This window comes from Hippopotamus amphibius, chromosome 7 (genome assembly GCF_030028045.1).
Source record: "Hippopotamus amphibius kiboko isolate mHipAmp2 chromosome 7, mHipAmp2.hap2, whole genome shotgun sequence".
Classification (NCBI taxonomy): domain Eukaryota; kingdom Metazoa; phylum Chordata; class Mammalia; order Artiodactyla; family Hippopotamidae; genus Hippopotamus; species Hippopotamus amphibius.
In genome coordinates this window covers 22,455,282-22,474,096 of record NC_080192.1, presented here as the reverse complement: position 1 = coordinate 22,474,096, position 18,815 = coordinate 22,455,282, and the positions used below count along the sequence as shown (strand labels likewise).

At 41.7% G+C, this 18,815-nt stretch overlaps 1 protein-coding gene across 16 annotated transcripts in view; it reads right to left on the bottom strand.

Moving 5' to 3' along the window:
* ANKS1B (ankyrin repeat and sterile alpha motif domain containing 1B) overlaps window positions 1-18,815 on the bottom strand; it is a 1,070,894-nt gene that overhangs the window by 146,233 nt on the left and 905,846 nt on the right. The window contains exon 1 of one of the 16 annotated variants that reach the window (XM_057741228.1): window positions 4,521-4,747. The exons of the other annotated variants lie outside the window; for them this stretch is intronic. The gene's annotated coding sequence lies outside the window, so the exon portion shown is untranslated. Of the gene's footprint in view, window positions 1-4,520; window positions 4,748-18,815 lie in introns of those variants that run through there. 16 annotated transcript variants of the gene reach the window in all.

Below are 18,815 nucleotides of genomic sequence, written 5' to 3'. Positions count from 1 at the left end.
AGGGACTATTTATTTCTAATTTGAGTTTAACTGATTTCCCAAATTTGATTTGGCATGTGTTTGTACGACTAATCTACCAGTAGGGTGAAATAAATAGCGTCAGTCATATCAAGCGTACCAACCAAGCCTTGGGAGATACTTAGGAGGCAATGCCAGACCTCTCATTCCAGAGAGAAAGCTATACTACTAGAAGACAATTTGAACCAATTATTTTTACACTAAATTGACAGTTAAGACAGAAAAAACAAAAAACGTACTAAGAGCCAAGAGATGCTGCACATGGTCTGCACGTCTTTTCTGAAGAAATGAATCATGGCGATAAAGAGAAGCAGCTTGTTTTTTACAGTTACATTTTGTATTTCTAGAAAAATAACTACAAAATGATCATGATTTCTAAACATCAGGAAATTAGACTTTTATGAACATTACACAACACAAAACATACCACCTGTTGCAATTACAACTATGTGCAAGTCACGCTCAAGCCTTAGTTGAAACCAAAAACAGACCATAAAACTTACGGTTACAAAAAATTACCCTAACTGAAATGTGCTAAAATGACAGGATGCTCAAATAGTCTTAAAATACAATTTTCTTCTGCCAAGTGTCTTAGTTTTCAGAAGGTCACGAAGCCTAGCCCTGACCAATGTTACAAGAGCTACAGAACTGAGTACCACTTAAACATATGGCCAAGCAGTGCTGAGACTGTGCTGGGGTTGCCCACTGATTTCTGTGTGCTTAAGGTGGCTGTCTATAGTGACGGAGGGGCTGGAATGTGGCAAACGTGGGGAGCGAGGATAATCTCAATTCAGCCATTGATTTTCCAGAGCATGTTCTTGAGGTTAGTCCTGTAAAGTTAGTAATTTCAGTTTAATTACATTAATTCCAAACCCGAGATGTATCCATTAAAGTCACTTATAAAACAATTCTGTTTTGAGATTCACCTAAAAACACACTAGAAAACATTTAGTAACAAAGGGGATTAGAACATGCATTTTCTGCTTCTTCCAGTTCAAATCTTGTATTGATCTCTGCGTTTCTTCCTATTCCCACATGAGAAAACTACCAGTAAGTCTTTGCTCTGTAAATACCAGAATCGAGAGATACTGCCTAGACATAAAATTTTTAAGGGAATTAATCTTGGATTTTCATCTAAACAAGCTATTCTCACAATTTTTTAAAGAAAAAAATGACTCAGCTTAATCATATTTTGACTTCTAAAAAAACCATCTCATGATTTCATGAAGAGAAAGCAAAAATCAGATGAACAAGAATGGTTTTCATCTCACATTAGAATTATAAGAAAGGTTAATTTTTAAAAGAAAATTCCATCTACATAAAAATAGATTTCTGGAACAATGAATTATTGACAGATATGTGAGGAAGATAAATGCACTCATGTAAATGTTCTTTCTCAAGCAAATTATTAAATATATTGGCAGTATTGCACTTTGAAAACAATCATTTAAAAAAATCAAATATTAATACACGAGTAAAGACATCACAGCTAATATAATCTTTCACTCAAAGAAATATACATGCAACACTTTTCCCAGGGCTTATTGATATTCACTGCTATTAAATTCCATGACAAACATTTATGCTTTGTTACTGGCTATTGTCCATGAAAGAGGAAAAAAAAAGGGTAACCAATTAATAAATCTGGATTCTGTTCACACTTCTGTTAATTACTGGTAGCTTATGGAAGACCTTGTACTTTGATTACGGGTAGTGGCACTTGTTAATGCTAAATCTGAATTACTGTTATAAATCTTAAACGCATAAAAATCAAACATACCTATGGTAATACAAATGTTTTACTCATGACCATTAATGACTTTAATCAAGCAGATCTCCTAATTAATTTTGCTAATTGTTCATTCCTCCTGGGACATTAACTGGCTTGATGGATATTAATGTGACATATGTTGACATTAGCAACTGGTCAGAAACAGGGACATCAATAAACTCTACCCGGTGTTTCTACAGACTCTGACAATGTTACAAACACTGACAATGACAAAACATTTATTTCAATATAATATTTAGAGAACATGTCTGCCTTCCACTTAGAGAAAGGATAAACCTGCTTTAAAACACATGGTGCTCAAAAATGCTTACTCAATGAATGATGCAATGAGAATGACTTACCAATAAACTGGTAAACATCTGCCAACATTTAAAAGAGGGTAATAACATCACAAATGATTATTGGGAATGCCTTTCCTGAACAACGTCTGCTAATTTTTACTCTATTTAGACTATGTACAGTAACTTTAAACAAATATTACTATTTTAAAGAAACCCATTCCCTAACACTTCAGGCCAATTATACCATATGCAGTAAATTAATAGACAAGAAATGTATCAGAATTCAATACATGTATACAAATTCAGTTAAACCTTCAAACTTCTAGATTGATAATAACTGTCCAGTGATTATAATTTTAAATTGCTGACAAATAAATGCACTTAAAAAGTTTTGTTAAAAATTAGTTACCTCCAAATATCTTATTAAATATTGTACCATCCTGTATCTATATTTCAAAAGTATTTTATTGGAGATTTGATCTCCAAGTAGAGGCAAGATACTTTGTTCTCTTTCCCTGGTCCCCCTTAGGGGAACTGTAATAGTACAGAGTTTCTCATTCCTAATACATGGGTATATTATCACTCTACTGCCACTGATTAAGAAAAAAAATATTACTTCCACTAAAAGTGCCCAAGTGCATCAAGCGAAGTAACTCTAATGCAGTAAAATTAAGTTTTGGCAATTAGCAACTGCAGGAGAAAGTTCCTATCCTTGAGCAAGGAGCACTTACTTTTCACTGCTTTTATCCAACATTGTATTACCCCCTGCATTCCGAAGTTTAAAAAGTCTTTGTAAAAATTCAAAGAAAATGTCACAAAGTCTCCCAGGTTGCATGCATCTTTTAATTTCATTTGTACCAGTTACTCCTTTCTCTTCAGAGTCCAGGAGGATCACTGCAATCACACCAAGCACTATTTGGAACTGACAGGGTGGAATGACAGAATGGCACACTTCTGAAGAAGCCTTCACAGTGGAATAATGCCAGCACCGGTCATTATAGCCTATTTTGTCACAGAGCCATCAACACCATGGACTCAAATAACCCCAACACCACTGGCATCTCCTTGCCCAAGCTCATCTGCTGAGTACAAACAACACAGGTTTGGAAGGAACCCTTGGGAGGTTTCCTAATCTCCTTTCCTCTCTCCTTGCAGCTCCAAACCAGCTCAGAACTGGCTCCAAACCACAACGTGAATCTACCCTAATGTAAAGACTCACAGAGAGATGCATAGACTCCTTTGGTAACTTGTGTCAATGCTGAGGAAAGTCTAAGTTGTACCTAAGTTCCTCACGTTGCCTTTCCAACACTATTTCCTCTAATTCTGTTTTTCCAGATGCAAGAGTCCACGTAGCAAGTATCCTAATCTAGTAAGTGGTTAAGAATTGTTAAGGATATGCCTTTGATCTACCGATACAGCATGTTGGGTGCTTATCTGCGGGGGGGTGGGGGGGTGGGGGGGGGCTGAATTTTTAGCCTCCTAAAACTCTGTCGCTCAGGGAGAAGAAATGATACTGCAGCGAGAACTAGCCTTCCTGGCTAACCTTTGAAAATGTAAAGCCTTCCTGACCTGTCCATTTGTTTAGGAGTTCATGTTTGTAGATGGCTGGTTTTCTTGGAGGGAAAACAAAAAACAAAAGACAAAAAACCAAACAACCCCCGCCCCCTTCCCCCAACCTCGGTGGTGGCAGCTTCCTTATAAAAACAATACCTTGTTTGCCTTTGGCAAGTTTTAGCCTGCAGTAAAATTACATCCAAGTTACAACCACATAAATTGGGAAACTGGGATTTCAATGGAAATGTTGATCCGACCTTCACGAAAGCAACAAATTGCAGTCTCTGACGCTCTAATACAGTTTTCCAAGGCATAGCATTGGGAAGTCCAAGCCCACTTTCCTCTCCGACTAATCAATGTATAAAAAATACAAGGAGAGAGGGCACGCTCAACACCAACCCTTCCAGCGTCTCTTTTTCCTGCTGCTCCTCAAAGGTGATTCAAAGCGCACCTGGAAATTACACGGATTGGTGTGGCTTTTTAATACTGAAGACAAATGACCTTTGGAAAATATCTACTCGTGAAAGTCAAACCATTTGGAAAGACATCCGGCAATTTACCGCTTCAAACTCCTTGCAACCCCGAAGATGAAGAAAGGAAAGGGAAAATGAACCCAACCCGAGAGAGAAAAGCAAAAACCAAACCACGTTTAAAAAAAAAAAAAAAGCCCCACACAGTGGAGACCGCCAGCCTGGCTGCAAGAAATGCCCCGGCAAACCCTTTCCGCAGCCTTTCCGAATTTTCCGACCCCGCTTCCCTTTTCTTTTCCTGCCCCCGCCGCACCACCACTTCTCGTAACCGCATCTTGGCAAGCTGGGGCCGTGGACGGCGGGGTAGCCGTGCCCCACGCCGCCCGCAGCCACGCCGCTACTCACCCGAGCCGCTCGGCACTGGCGACGGCAGCGGCCGCGGGCTGGCTGCGAGCCGGGATGCGCGAGGGCTGGCGCGCTCTGGCCCCCGAGGAAGCGGACATGTGGCAGGAACCTCCGCTCCCCTAGCCGTTGCCTCTGAGCATCTTTCTGGGCGCCCCCAACGAATGCGAGCGGCGAGGCGAGGGCGAGCGCGCCGAGAAGGGGAGGGAGAGGCGCCGAGCCTGGCCGCGCTGCGCCGAGCGCCGGGCTCTCCGGGCGAGCTCCCCGGGCCCGCGCGCGCGCCCCCCGCCGCGCCCCCCACCCCGCCGCGCGCCCTCGCACGCGCCCGGCCCCACGCGGCGCGCGCCAGCCCGGGAGGCGGCGGCATCCACGGCGGCGGCGCGTCCTCCCCCGTGCGCGGTCTCCAGGGCGGCCGGCTGCGCTCTCTATTGTTCTGCGGTTGCTTCCCGCGGGTGGGTGGCCTGGGCGGGTGGGAGGTGTCGGCTTAGTTCCCGGGAGGGCTTACCACTCAGTCGGACCCTAAATGCGAGAGCAACGCGGGCTCGGGCACGGCGCGCGGGGGCTGCAGGGCGCCTAGCACCGCGAGCTGCCGGAGCGCGGGGGCTTCATGCTCCGGCTCGGCGCCCGGCGCATCCTGTGTTACTATGGATATCTCGCTCTTCGCCGCCCCCTCCTCGCACTCCGAGGGGCCGCCGCAGAGGCAGCAGCCAGGCAGCTCCGCAGGCGCCCAGGTGACCAGCTCGGCAGCGGTGGCAGCGGTGGCAGCACCCGCCACTGCCGCCGCCGCTGGGCAGAGGAGGAGGAGGAGAGGTGGGGGAGAGGGCAGCTCCTGCTCTATCCCCGAGGCCACCTCGAGTTTCCTCCCATTAACCAAGCTGCTTGGAGTTCACGACGCAGGGGAAGACACAGCATTCCTCAACTTGTGTGACTGGCGGTGGTACCACCCTGGCCGACTAGCATTCCCGCTGTTCTCAGAGGGCAGTGATTGGCCCCCAATAGACTTGGAGGGTCACGGTTAAGATTTTGAGCAAGATTTTGATACAATCCAGACACCTCTCATCCCCACCCCCAGTTCCCACAGAAGTTACCATTGTACGGCTACGAACAGTTGTAGAAACTTACTTTGGCAAAGGTTTCTCTTCAAAATTATGCCAATTACATGAAGTATAATACATCTGACCTTAAATGACAAGGCTTTTCTCTCTCTCTCTCTCTCTCTCTCTCTCACACACACACACACACACACACGCCAACGGTGTTTCCTCGCCATATGTAAATAAAAATAGTATGTGGCTTACAGACTGCTTAATACCATAACATTTGAACGAACATATCTGGCAACCCACACACTTCAGTTCCTTGTTGTTTCAACGTTCCATCTACAAGCATAAGTTGCCCACTTTGTCTGGGATACGAATCACAGATTCCCGCAGAAGATAACCAACGTCTGAACACAAGGTAACAGCACCCAAACAGTTCGTGAAAACTAGGTTGGAATGAAGAAACTTTACATAACAGGTCTTAAGGAAATGTATGACATTATGAAGAACTGTGAACAGTTCTCATAATCATCCCATTGTTCAGGGCACATTTACTTTCTAAACTTTTTGAGTATGCATTTATTGTCTTAAAACCACAGAACAATGATTTTGATCAATGCAAAACATCAGACACTGAAATGGAAACGTTGATCAATTTTTAAAATAATAGGTAATGTTTACTGAGCACTTATTTGCTAGGCATCTGTGAATTATCTCATTTAATTCTCACAACACTGTGAGGTAGGTTTTTATTATTATTCTCGCTTTACAGATAAAAATATAGGCTTAGAGAGATCTGCAACTGCTACGGGACAACATCCACTTTCTTAAACAAGAAACACTAAATGTCCACGTTTAGCCTAGTGTCATGTCATTGTCTTTGGTGAAGTTCAGGGCAATGAACTGAAGCCACCCTGCTAGCAAAGGATGGGGCTGGGATATAAACTCATACCTGTCAATCTCGAGTGTGAGCCTTTAGCCATATGGAAACTATGTCTCATTTCCATAAGGGGTTCATGAAGCTCTTTGATTTTATGTCTTACACCTATACAAAGCGAAACAGGTTGGACATGAGCTGCCTTCTTGGCTGGTGTGCTCCTTACTGAACAACCTGCCTTCTCGCCTGGGGCATGTTCGGATGTCTCTTTTCTGAGACCAGCAAACTTTTGATGGGTTTGGAAGTCAGGCCACTTAGTTCTATTTCACTCTGCAATTGAAACACATTTGACTTGAGGTGGAATAGGTGTTTTCTTAGTTTCCCAATCTTGCAAATAACCAAAGAATGACATTTCCCAGGGCATCATTCTCTTCTTGATATTGTTCTCTGGTAACAATATTGGGCTATCAGAGATGTCATTTATCAGCGATGAACTGCAGGCTCTTTAGAAAGGAGTCATGCTATCATTTTTACATTGTGTGGAATCCTCTGTACTCTAGAATGATTTGGGGCTATAGGCCATTTTGTGTCTGAAGCACCTCTAGAGAATGATGGAAATCTAATTCTCTGTCAGCATTTGTGCTTGACTAATGAAAACTCTTCTTGAGGGAGCTGGGAGGGAAAGTTGCTGTCCAGAGTGGCTGTCACTGATGCTGCATGCAGCATAATGAGCTCACGTATTAAATACTATAGTCCTGGACATTAACTTCAGCATGGCAATAATGAAATTTGGCGATGACCTCCAGGTATGCATAGTAAAACAAAGGTCTTTTCAGTATAATCTCCTACTGGTTGTAATAAAAACATTAAATAATTCACAGAAGAAAGACTTTTTACTCTTTGGCACTAAATAGCCCTACTTATAGTTGAAATTTTAGACATTTTTATGTTCTAGAATAGCATAAAGGATGTAAGAGATCGCCTTCTAAAACGCTCTCATGTTGTAGAATAGGAAATTGATACTTAGAATGGTTAATTCACTTGCCCAAGGACCTAACGTAATTAGAAGCAGAGAAAAACCATGAATTTTTGCTATTTGTTCAGACATTTATCATGATACTGTGGTGCCCCAGGATATTCAGTGTCAGAATTATGTTTTCCTTCAGTTATCTTTTTGCTAAAAATCAGTCAATTTCCAATTTATGTTATCTAAGATACAAATGATATATAATCTCATGTTCTTTTCCTTGGAGGATATCTATATCTTATTTTTAATACTCTGGTTATTTTAAGTAATATATTGTTTCTTGAAAAGTGAGACAATTGCAGAAAGACTCATAGCCAAATTTCCAAACTCCCTGTAGCCCCAATGAAATGTAATGCATTCATTCCATTACAGGTCATCAGGAATGCAACCCTCCTGACATAAACTGCTCATTTAAGAACAGCAATTTTATATCAGAAAGGACTAACTTTTGGGATTCTCCAATTTGTGTTTAAAAGATTATCCAGAAGACCATGTTAAAATATTCTAGTCTCAAAAAGTCTAAAGATGGTGGTAGCTTTTCAAATAGATATATGAAATACTGATTTGAGTCTTTGGTACAGATTTAGAGGGATAGAATTACAATGATTTATTCACTGGTTTGGAGGTAGTACTATGCAAATAGTTAAGCTCCCAACTTTGGAAACAAGCCAGTGGGTTCAAGTAATGGCTATTCACTTGGTAGTTTTTTGATCCTGAGTAAGTTACTCAATTTTTTCAGCTTCACTTTTCTGCTTTGTAAAATGAATATGATGATAACAAAGGCAATGCCTTCACAGAGTTGTGCTTAGGAGGAAATGAGGTTACCTACGTGGGGTGGTCTTTTTGATGTGCCAATTTGGCTAGGTGATAGTCCCCAGCTCCTTAATCAAACACTAATCTTGGTGTTCCTGTGAAGGTATTTTGTGGTTGTGAGTAAAGTCCATAATGACTTTGTCTAAGGGAGATTATCCTAGATAATCAGGTTCAATCAGTTGAAAGGCCTTAAGAGCAGAACTGAGGTTTCCCTAAAGAAAAGGAAACTCCATCTGTGAACGGCAGTTTCAGCCCCTGCCAAAGAGGTTAAGCCTGCCCTTCCTGACAGCCTGCCCTACAGATTTCAGACTTGCCTAGCCAGTCCTTACAATCATATGGGTCAAGTCCTTGCAATAAATCTTAGTATATACCTCCTACTGGTTCTGCGTCTCTGATTGAATCCTAACTTATACATGTTGTAAAGAATTAACTATAGTATCTGACACATAAAAAGCACTCCAAAAATGTTAGCTAAAATTTTTTTTTTTTAAGAACTTTTATTGAGATACAGTTAACAGACAATAAACAGCATATATTTAGAGTGTACAATTTGGTGTCCCAATCTCCCAATTCATTCCCCCCCAACCCTCCCCGCTTTCCCCACTTGGTGTCCATGTGCTTGTTCTCTACACCTGTGTCTCTATTTCTGCCTTGCATTTCCTCTTTCATAGTTGTTAGCATTTGCCTTATGTATTGAGGTGCTCCTATATTGGGTGCATATATATTTATAATTTTTATGTCCTCTTCCTGGATTGATCCCTTGATCTTTATGTAATGTCCTCTCTTGTCTCTTGTAACATGTTTTATTTTAAAGTCTATTTTATCTGATATGAGTATTACTACTCCACCTTTCTTTTGATTTTCATTTGCATGGAATATCTTTTTCCATCCCCTCACTTTCAGTCTGTATGTGTCCCTAGGTCTGAAGTGGGTCTCTTGTAGACAGCATATATATGGGTCTTGTTTTTGTATCCATTCAGCCAGTCTGTGTCTTCTGGTTGGTGCATTTAGTCCATTTACATAAAAAGCACTCCAAAAATGTTAGCTAAAATGTTTTTTAAAAAACCTTTATTCAATACCTCTCACATTCACGGCATTGGGGTATGAACTCTGATAAAAAAGTCATAGAGTTCTGAGATAGAATAGGGATAGATACCTATTACCTTCAATGTTACTAATCCCAACCAGGAAGGGGTTTAATGTTTGAGTAAAATTTCCAGGAAAACAAGGGGAAAGTGCCAACAGGGTTGATTATTCCATCTGGAGCTGTGTAGGGGAATCCTGCAAATCTAGTATGAGGATAGTTTCCTGGGTTAGGAAGACAAAAAGGCAGGCCTTCCTGTTTGGATTGACCTACATAGATTTAGCACCTGAAACTGGGAAGAAAACTGATCTTCAAACATGGGATTCCGTGATGTAATAGATTCATCTCTGACTGTTGGTCTTAAGCCAACTAGAATTATATACTTAACAGAACTGCTTTGAGATTCTTGGAGGAAGAAATATTCTTATATTTAAGAATATTAAAGCAAAAGATCTTTCTTGTCTCCATGTTAGCGTCTCTTAGTATTCTACATTATTATATTTTACAGATTTTAGTTTCCTTTGAGCATTTTTTAATTTTATTTTTTATTGAAGTATAGTTGATGTACAATATATGTTACAGGTGTACAATATAGTGATTCGCAATTTTTAAAAGTTATACTCTATTTATAGCTATTATAATATATTGGCTATATTCCCCGTGTTGTACAATATATCCTTTTAGCTTATTTTATACCTGATAGTTTGTACCTCTTAATTCCCTACCCTATATTGTTTTGAGCATTTTTAAACAAAGGAAAAATACCTTTAAAATGCCATTAAAAAGCAGGCATGGTACAAATCTACTTAAATAGAAGCTGCCTCTGTCCTTCAGAATTATAATGCCAAGTGTACAAAACTTAAAGCTAGAAATATCTCAGATCAGTAAACAAAGTCCAGGAAGGCTGTCTCAGAGGTAAATAGGATTAAAAGGTGATGAAGGGGTGAGAGAGATTGAGAACCTTTTGACTTTTTTTAAAGCTCTGGTAACTTAGAATCAATCTTACCAATGAACATGTTTTAAATTGTGTATTCATGTGTGTATTTGCTAGAGATAGCTGTCCTGTGATCCTTTATACCATATTAGTGATTTTTAAAAATGGTAGTGATAGAAAAATACTTCTCATTTTGCCAAGATTTATTGAATACCTGTGATCTCAAACATTGAGCTGGGTGCTCAGAGATAGGGAGATAAAGTAGAGATGGACTAATTTTGTGGAACTCTGTCTCTGGGTAACTCCTTTTGGAGATCCTTATGGATTTCAACTAACATGTAACTTACCCCAGCAAAATTTGAATGCATCCCTTGTCCTGCACTGGCCTAGACAAAATTCTTTTACTTTCATAGTAACTTTGCTTCTTCTAATAATAGCATTTATTCTTTCTCTCTCTCTCTTTCTTTCTTTCCTTCTTTCTTTCTTTCTTTCTTTTTTGGTAATTGCTTGTTTAGTTGTAGATATCCTCATAAGACTGCATGTGGTCAAGGACCTTGCTTATGCGATAATTTATGTTTAGCTCTTGACCCCAGATAGGCATTAGGTGAATATTTACTGAACACTTGAAAGAAAGCTTGACACTTGTTGAATTTTAGTTGTTTTCCAAATAGACACATGCAGAAAGCAGACAGAATATAAATCTGGAGCTGAGGAGAGAGGTGAGGGCAAGAAATATAATTTGTTATCAGCTAATTCCTGGTAGTTAGAGGGCCTGGGAGTGGAACTGTCATCAACTAGAACCACGTGTAGAACTATGAAAGAGAAGGTTTGAGGTCAGAACTCTGGACAGCGCCCACATTTTCCATTTCACACTGTGTGATGATACATGGCCCACTGGCTAGGATACAAAGTTTCAGGAAACCTCAATCCCAAATAAATCTTTTAAACCACGTGAACAAGTTTCTAACAGAAAGATATTTCAGAACTAAGCTATTGTAGAGACAGGAGCACTATGAATACGGATTTATAATCATGATATTGTGGAATTTTACTTTCCAATATATGGCAAGTGGGGCTTTAAATTTTGTAAAAAAAAAAAAAATTGGTATGTATAGATAGAGGGCATGGCATGTGAGTCAGAGAGAAAGAGTCCCTGTAATGGCAAAACGACAAAATCAAGGCTCTCCATAAGAGGTAGGCATCAGGGAAGGCTCTGAGTGGTGTTTGAGCATGTGTGGCTGTTGGTGGTGTGTGTCTGCTGCAGAAGCAGTGTGCACACTTGTCATTAATGAGACAAGCAAGGCATGGGCCGACTTCCAATGCTCATAGATTTTATTATTTTTATTGCATGATCATACTTTTGCTGTGGAAGAATTCCTTTATTTGGATAGTACATTTAAAACAACTTATAGACTACCTACTAACTATGGGCATATTTACAGATCTAACCACCAAGCTAAAAACCCACAGCAGAAGGGACTTACACTTTTTCCTGAAGGCAAGCAGGCTTGGAATCCAGGGGGAATGAATGTAAACACTGAAGCCCATCTGCCAGGAATGTTCTGCCCCAGTCTTCTGAATTAAGACCGAGGGACTTCTTTTGGATGCTAACTACATTCAAGGCCTGAGACATGTACAGCTCCACTGAGCCATAGCTAAGACATTTGGTTGCAGCCTTTGCGTACAAGCAGCTCCCGAGAATGAGTCTCAGCTGCACAGGTGTTAAGTACCTCATCCTTCTAACACCTTTAGCCAACCAAGCAGCTGTGTGTGACACTGGCAGCAAGCTTTCAAGGTTAGCTGTGAGAAGAGGATGCTCCAGTAATCTCATCTGGATGTCTGTGTCACTAAGCAGCTGTACCTTCTGATTTCCCAGGACAGCTCCTTTAAATGAGTCAGACCATGAGATCTGAGTTTTGGTTCAGAAAAATATGGTTAACAGCATAGTGCAGACTTGTAATTGGAGACCTTAAGGAGCAGTATAATGTACAGAAAAAGGCTGTGGGTTCTGACCTGGGTTCAAGTCTGGCTCTATAATTTGCTAGTTGTAGACTCTGAGCTAGTTGCTAACCTAGCTGCATCTCAGTTCCTGCATCTGAAAAATGGGGGTGACTGTTCTTTAAGGATGTTGCTTAAGGACTAAATGTGTGCACCATGTAAAGAGAATCTAACATAATACCCGGAGCACAATAATTATTCAACCAAAGAATGAAGTTCACTCTAGTATTAATTTATAAGCCTTCAGAATCAAGAGGCTACTCCAACTTATCAACTGAACTAAATAACGAAGCTCATTTCCATGGCACCTTCTGTGTGCTTATCAGCTGTGTAAGTGAGGAAGCGCCCATGCACCTGAGAGTGGACAGTAACTTTTTGTATAGTAAAGCTTTTTTTTCTCACAGGATTTTGTGGAGGACAAGATAGCCTGCTATTTGGTGGTGATTATGTATATCATTATGCTAATTCTCTAGCAATGCACCAAAGGGGTACTCAAGTATACTAGAGGGACAAAGGGAGAAAGAATTACATAATACATATTAAAATAATTATTTTAATACTAGTTTATTTAAATATTAATTAGATAATTATATTGATTATGTTAATATCAATATAACAGTTAATATTAATTATATTAAAATAATTTGGGGTGGGAATCATTGAATCTCAGGATAGGAAGGTATGGTTGAAATTCACTGTTTTTTCCTGCTTAATACCCAGTCCCTCTACTTTTGTTATCAATAGTCTGATTTTTCATTGGGGACCCACCTCTCCAGCCCTGAGCTATGAAATTCTAGAAAGCCCTAAAAGAGCTGACCATGGAGAGGACCCATGATCCACTGGCCTAACAAGGGTTCCATCACTCAGCCACAGGGGTTCATTCAGGGAGGGTCAGGACCAGGACTCTATCGGAAATACTGGGAAAGAGGAGCACTCTCGTCACTGACGTCTCTGAGTTGACACTGGCGTCGCTAGGGTGCTGAACTTAATGTGTGGAGCTGCCAGTGTCCATCCTGTAGGGAGGCTCTCCCCAAGAGTGAAGCCACTGCAGAGGAAGCAGAGTGGAGGTACGGAGCGAGAGACTGGGGGATTCCAGTGAAAGCTTTCGAGGCTCTGGATCCAGTCCTGCCTGAAACCTCTGGACTTTACCTCTTTTGTGAGCCAATAAATTCCTTATTTTGAGTTGGGTGTCTGAGAACTTAAATATACTGAACTTCCTGTCTGATGTTTGAATCTCCTCTATAATTTCTAATGATAGAGTTACTCAAAGAAGACTGGGCCTCTTCTAGTGACAGGGAGCTCATTACCAACTGAAGAAGCCTATCCCAGTGTTGGGGCTTTCTCTACTACAAAGGTCTTCTTAAACTAAGGGAGAACTTCTTTTCTCAAACTTTTGTATAGTTACCATTTATTTTGTACCTACTGGGGGGCAGGGGCCTTGTGCTATGTTATGCTAACAAATTAAAATTTATTGTCTCATTTAATTCTCAAAACAATCTGATATAAAAATTATTTTGGAAGCTGCTTCAGAAATCCAGGTGAGAAATGAGAAGGGGCTGCAGTAAGTGCTGTGGGGGTGGGGATAAAGTGGACGAGGATGGATCTGGAGATACAAAAATGCAGCACCTCAGTGACCTGGTGACTGAATGGAGGGTGAGGGCGAGAGAGAAGGCAAGGTCTAGGATGATCTCTGGAAATTAGAAATATGGTGAAAAAACAGGGGAGGAACAAGTTTGGGTGGGGAAAGATGAAGGTTCTGCTAGTTACCTGAAGAGGTACAGTAAACCAATGGGCTCAGTGCTTCCAAGGACATGTGATTGCTCTATAAATTTTTAAAAATTTTAACTGAATCTAGTTCAGTATTAATTAAGCAATCATCAAGAACAATTTTTGCATAGACTTTTGTCGCATGGGTGCAGGTCAGAATAACATGTTTATATTCAACTCTTGAGATCAGAGTCTCCCTTCTTGTGTTCCTACAACGTACCAGGACTTTATATGCGTTACCTCCACAACCCTGGAGGGTTGTTGCTGTTATTCTAGTGCCACCTTTTGTTCTGGATGAAGAAATTGTGGAGACTCTGAGTGGTTAAGTAATTTTTCCAAGATCAAACAGCACTGGAATTAAATCTAGGGCATATGGCTCTGAGATCTATGATTTCTTTTTTTTTTTTAATTGGAATATAATTGCATTACACTCTTGTACCAGTTTTTGAGGTGCACCAAGTTCAATCATCTGTATTTATCCCCATATTCCCTCCCTCCCTCGACTCCCCCCCACCCTCCCCGTCCCAGTCTTCTAAGGCATCATCCATCCTCGAGTTGCATGAGTTCTTCTTTATGCCATGCTGTCTCCTTAAATAATAAGTTATATTTTCTAGTTGATAAAATATATTCACATGCTATCTCAATTTGTGCTATAAACAGCAACCCAGAGGTTGGTATGGCTAATACTGTTCCTATTTAATAGATGATGAAACTGAGTCCCTGAGAGGTTAGAATTCAAAACGCCTAACTCTAAGCCTCAAGTATTTTCCCAAGACACTGCAGCTGCTGCCCTGGGCAAGATGCTATGAAGGGGGCTACATCAGAACAGTGACTGATACCAACTTTGTTCTGAAACATCCCCTCGCTTGCAGAGCAATGCCTAGCCTGACACTTGGTGGTAGTGCTGCTTTCACTCTCGCTGGGTCTGGAGGAAAGAGCCCAGGATAAAAGGAACGTAATCTCCCAGGAGCTTCTGACGAGGTGGGGTGGGGGTGGGGTGGGGCAGAACACTCCTCATGACACTTTCGCCCACTCCCTGTCTGTTGAACACTGAAGTGGGTCTGTAGTGCAGGACTGTGAAAACCCACTTAAGCTGTTAGGTCTGTACACTGTCTGGACTGAGGGTAGGATGAGCCATCGTACCCCTAGGGCAGAAATGACTCTCTGGGTGGAAATAACGTGGGAAGCCACATTAACTCTTTCAGGCCATTAGGCTATCATTTAGTAAATTACTGCTTTGCTCTGAATGGGTCCCTAGTGGATATGGAGGGTGAGAATGTTCTAATTTGCATTCTCTCCCCTTTCTCTCAGCTGCTTTTTCTAATTATGATGTAGACCAAGATGTTGTTTAATAACTGGTTTATTCCAGATCACTGGATGCACTTATACATATAAAAAATGCTCTTTCAGATCTGCTCTATTGAAATATGTGAAATCAAATCTATGCCTCGCATGGGTGTAAGGGGTGCTGCAGCCCAGCCTGGCCTACAGGACTGAGGAGTGACCCAAGGCACTGGGACATCCCAGCTTTTCAAATTCTGAGTTAATAGAAGGTATGTGACAGAGAGCCCCTTGTTCCTGGAGGTCTGGGGAGGTGGGCAGAGGGGAACAGATGCTGTGGGAAGCTTCAGGACGGGAGTTCCTTTTTGTGCTTAGAAGGAAGGATGCACAGTTCTGATCTGAGGAGGCATCCAGATCTCTGCCTTGACATATCTACTACAAGAGAGATTTGTGGGGAGGGCAAGGATGCACCCTGAAAACTCTGGTTTCACCCTATCACTCGGAATGCGTGACCACAGTCAGCTGAAGGATCTGGGAACATATTTCCTCCCTGGGGGAAAAACAAATATCTCAGAGGTCTCCTCTGTTCTTACAAATCTGGGGCCACTAAGTAAAAGCCAACAGAGTTGCTAGGGCCTAATATTATTTCCTACTGGTGATTACAGCAATAACGCTTTACATTTATACAGCATTAAAAGTTTTTGAGGCACTTGAATATCTGTTGTTGATCAGGGCTGGCTTCACAGGCATGTGATTAGCGCTTTCCCAGAGGGCCTAGTTTTCAGAAGAGCCCAGAGTTTGGTTTAATGCTCTGCAGTCTTGTAATTCTAAATAATTTTAACTTCAAATTGGTGTTTGTAAATGAAGTCTGATGGGACTACAGAGCACGTGCTAGGGCTTAGAATCTCAGTGTGCTTGTGATGCTGCCTGACTAGGATGAGTTTTTAGTCACGTGTTCCCTACCTCCTGCTGCCTGGGCCCTATCGCAGGCACCCCTGGCCCCTCCCTGGATCACCCTGCAAATGCTGCTGCCCTTTGCCTGGGTTAGCAATCAGGTGGCATTGAGAAGCGTGGGGCAGGCGCTGGCTTTCATTCAGCCCTTACTCTCCTTCCTCCCCTGGTGGTGGTGGGTGGTCTTGGTGTGGAGGGTCACCCACCCTGTGGTGTCTTGGGGTAAGCAAGCCAACAGCCATCCCTGCCCTAAGCAGCAACTCATAGTGTGTTTTGTGGGCAACATGGTGGATGACTTGGCAGGGGCCTCTCACTTCCTCCAACCCAAAGACCAAGCACATCCTGGCCTAGAGATCCCTTGGTGTGGGAGGAGAGGGAGTCGTCTGCCATAGGTTGGGTGATGGGCCTGTGGGAAGGGGAGACTGACTTCCTCACCCCTGCCAGGCCCCACCTTTCGATCCTGCAAACTACGTAGCTGGCCCTGTCGCTGACGTTCCTTATGCTGGCCGTGCAAGCTAGACAGGACGAGGATGTTGCTACTATTACAGCTTCGGCTGTTACTGCTCCTGCTTGTAGACGTACTGTTACCATCTCTGTGACTTGCACTGGGGCAAGAACTGAATTATCTGTCATCCTACTTAATCCTCACAACAAATATATAAGGTAGGGCTTATACATTGGGGTAGTTTCCTAACTTCTCTGAGTTTTGGTTTCCTCATCTGCAAAACTGGTACAAAAATACCACCTTACAAGGATATTGTGAGAATTAAATAAGACGGTGTGTGTATAGAGAGACGGAGAAAACTTCATTCACCTGTGTTACGTTATCACTGTGTTGGTTTGGAAGAAATATTTTGATAAGCTGCCTGGGGAGGAGGGCGACACTCTTAGGGCATACTCAAGTAACACAGGAGGGTTGCTTAACTTCTGGGCTTATGACAAGGAGAGGAGTTGGCATGGTCCTGGGAGGAAGGTAATAAAGAAAGAGGAGTCACTGAGGGCAAAGTCTTTGTGGAGGAAGAGAACACTGTGATAGTATGGCCTTTAGAGAATGGAAGGGTTGAATGGGGCTTTAAATGAATTTGTTTGTGTGGGTTATATGCTGTAAACACCACCACCTTCCCATCTTCGTGAAATCGTCAGTAAAGACTAAGTAACTAATGCTTTTGTGTGTGATTAGATTAATTGGGGCCTCAAAGAGGTATTGAGATTCACATCCATGTTGGCACAAATGGAAATAGACAGAAAGTAGACGTGTGTAAGATGAGTGTAGAGCTGATGCTGGGTTATAACATCATTCTTTGTTTCCTCTGAGTAATCTCACTTTTTGTTCATGCATTTTTGGCGGGGTATAACAGCAGCTAGGGATATTCTTTTTTGTTTTGTTCATATCTTTCCACAAGCCCCACTACCAGGCTCTGCACACAGTGGGCACTCAAATGTTGAGGACTGATCAATGTGAGTAGTAACTATGAAGGGAAGGAAGCTAATATGATTTTGTATAATTATTTCAATGACCTATTGATGTAGAAAATTGGGCTCTCCAGTTTATAGATAAGGTATCTGAGGCTCAGAGAGGCTAAGAACCTTGCCTGAGGTCACACAGCTGCTAAGCAGCAAAGCAGAGACACAAATCCATGTCCAATACTTGATGCCTCCCTGGTCAATGAAACTTTAGCAGAATATCTAGTTTTGGTATCATATAAACCAATATGTAAAATAACCACATATGTATATTTAAAACCCCCCAATGAAATCAGAAAAATGAGAAAAATTGACTTTTAAAAAGCTTCCCAGGGAATAAAAAGAAGAAAAGGGGAGGAAGAACAAGAACATATGAAAAAAATATAGCATAACTTAGTTATCTCTTAGATAATTGTAGGATTGTTACCGATATTAGTCGTTGTACTGTAATGACACGAAAAAGGAAAAATGTGCCAGGTAGATGCAACATTTTGTGCAAGAAAAGGCTGCCTCAAATGTATCTGAAAGCATGGTTCTTCCTTCAGCTAAGTCCAAAGGAGCGCATGAATAATTGGCCACAGCTACCCTTTAAGCAAGTGCCAGCTCTCTTTGCTCAGGTTGATGCATCTCCAAACCTCAGGGAGTCAGGAATCAGCTGCCAGCAGCCAATGGGCTTCTGAGCTTTCATAACCAGACCAGGTGCTGATCTATCAAGCTAATTAGCAGCCTGTGGGCCACAGTTAGCTGGGAAAGTAGAGGGCTTTTTTTTTTTTTTTAACTCTTTTCCTGACAGACTCTGTACCTACCTCTCTGTCCTTTTTGAACAAGGTTTGATCAGTAAAACAAGAAAGGAAAAAGCATTTAGAATTCAAAAGGAAGGGGGCTGAAAGGAAATACGGGTTTGCTTTAAATAAGACAAGAGAGACTGTTATAGAAAGGAAGTGAACTTACACACACACACACACACACACACACACACACACACAGAGGCACAGTGTATATATAGTGACTTTTCCCATTCTATATATCTTCATTTCACTTAGCATAATCACCACAGAATAG